The sequence below is a fragment of the Macrobrachium nipponense genome, chromosome 4, assembly GCF_015104395.2.
Source record: "Macrobrachium nipponense isolate FS-2020 chromosome 4, ASM1510439v2, whole genome shotgun sequence".
In the NCBI taxonomy this organism is placed as follows: domain Eukaryota; kingdom Metazoa; phylum Arthropoda; class Malacostraca; order Decapoda; family Palaemonidae; genus Macrobrachium; species Macrobrachium nipponense.
In genome coordinates, this window is record NC_061100.1 from 82,944,651 (window position 1) to 82,947,150 (window position 2,500).

Consider the following 2,500-nt stretch of genomic DNA (forward strand, 5'->3'; position numbering starts at 1 on the left):
GAAGGAAAAAAGCAAGCCATCACCGTGATATGGAGTGTCAGCAAAGAATGTCCAAGTATCAGCTCCAAGATACTACAGCTCAAGAGATAAATACTGTATGAATGTACAGGGTTTAGTTACAAGTAACTCAAAAAGGAAATAGAGTACTTAGAAGAACTAACCCAATTGAAAAAGAAAATAGACATAATGAATATAAGTGAATCGTGGTATTCCCAAGAGACTGGTAATGACCATCAAATAAAAGGGTTCCAAACTTATAGATCAGATAGAAAAAATAGGAATCAAGGGGGAACCGCGATATATGGGAAAGACAAAAAACAAGGAAAAATATATGAGAAATATCGTAATTCAGAATGTGAACTAATAGTGGTAGAATTTGAATCTGAAAAATTAATGAACATAGTAATATATAGACCCCCTAATACTATAGAGTTTGACACAATAATAGAAAAATTGGATGATATATGTAGAAATCACAAGGACTGGACTATTCTCCTATCCGGAGACTTTAATTTTCCTTGCGTAGACTGGAAAGAAGGAATAGGAGACTGTGGTTGTATTTATACATATAAAAAAGAGAGTAATAGTAGTGCCGAAGATAAGAGGCAATTCGAAAAGCTATTAGATATGCAACTAGAATACAACATTCAACAAATAAATCACCTGCCAACAAAAAAGGAAAATACTTTAGACCTAGTATTTGTGAACGAGGTGAATTATGTTACAGAAACAATAGTTTATAATGCGAGTATTTAAGACCATAATGTTATAGAATTAACAGTCCATTCCAAAGCAAGTGAAAACAGAGATAAGCAAGAAATGAAAAAGTGGGAAGGATATGGAAAATACAACTTCTACAGTAAAAATATAAAATGGTCAGAAATAAATGAAGAATTAAACAAAGATTGGGATAACTTTTTCGTAAGTGATGATATAAAGGTAAATACGGAAATATTATATAAAATATTAGAGAAAATAGTGGATAAATATATACCGAAGAAGAAAAGTAAACATCAGCCATGCATATCAAGAGACAGAAGGATCTTGTTCCAGAAAATCAGAAAGTGGTAAAAAGATCTTGCAAAAGAGAAAAAATGCATGGAAAATGATGGAACTAAAAAGTAAGATAGAAAATGCAGAACAAAAGATTATTCATTCAAAAGAAAATGAAAAATGGGACTTGGAAGAAAAAAACCCTAGTAAATATCAAGGCAAACCCTAAACTATTGTACTCGTATGCAAAAAAGATGAATAAAAGAAGAATAGAAATAGGCCCTCTAAGAACTGAAGGGAGATTAACAAATGAAAAAAGGAAATATGCAACATATTGGCAGAAAGATGTAAGAGAGAATTCACCCCTAGAATTGATAATGAAGATAATGATACAGAAATAAGAAATGAAATTAGTGAATATTTAGCAGACATAGATATTAATGAAGCTGATATTGTGCAGGGTATTAATGAAATTAAAAATGGAACTGCAGCTGGGCCTGATGGTGTCCCTGCTATTTTGTTAAAGAAAGTAATTCATTCTATCGCAAAGCCACTTGCAATATTATTAAGACAAAGTGTAGATACAGGCAAGATTTATGATGAGCACAAATTAGCATATATTACCCCTACTTTCAAAAGTGGATCAAGACTAGAGGCAAGTAATTATAGGCAAGTGAGTCTAACATCATATATTATGAAAGTGTATGAAAGGGTAATGAAGAAAAATATTATGAAACATTTAATAAAAAATCATTTGTTTAATATAGGAGAACATGTTTTTGTACCCAGAAAAAGTACACAAACCCAACTGTTAGTCCACCGTGAGAACATATACAAAAATATGAAAAACGGAAATGAAACAGATGCGGTTTATCTAGACTTTGCAAAAGCTTTTGACAAGGTAGATCATAATATATTAGCGAAGAAAACTAGAAAAGATAATATAGTGGATAAAGTAGGAAGATGGTTAAAAGAATTTTTACACAACAGAAAACCGATAGTTATTGCAAACGGTGAGAAATCGGATGAAGCTAAGGTAATATCCAGTGTGCCACAAGGTACGGTGTTGGCTGCATTACCGTTTGTTATTATGATTGCAGACATAGACAGTAATGTTAAGGACTCGGTAGTGAGTAGTTTCGCCGATGACACAAGAATAAGTAGAGAAATTACTTGTGATGAAGATAGGAACGCGCTACAACGAGACCTTAACCAAGTATATGATTGGGCAGAGGTAAATAGGGTGGTATTTAACTCTGATAAATTTGAATCAATAAATTATGGAAACAGAGAAGGAGAGCTATATGCATATAGGGGACCTAATAATGAGACAATCACAAATAAGGAAGCAGTTAAACACCTTGGTGTGATGTTGAATAGGAACATGTTATGCAATGATCAAATAGCAATTCTATTGGCTAAATGTAGAGCAAAAATGGAAATGTTGTTAGGGCACTTCAAAACAAGAAAAGATGAACACATGATTATGCTTTATAAAACATATGTT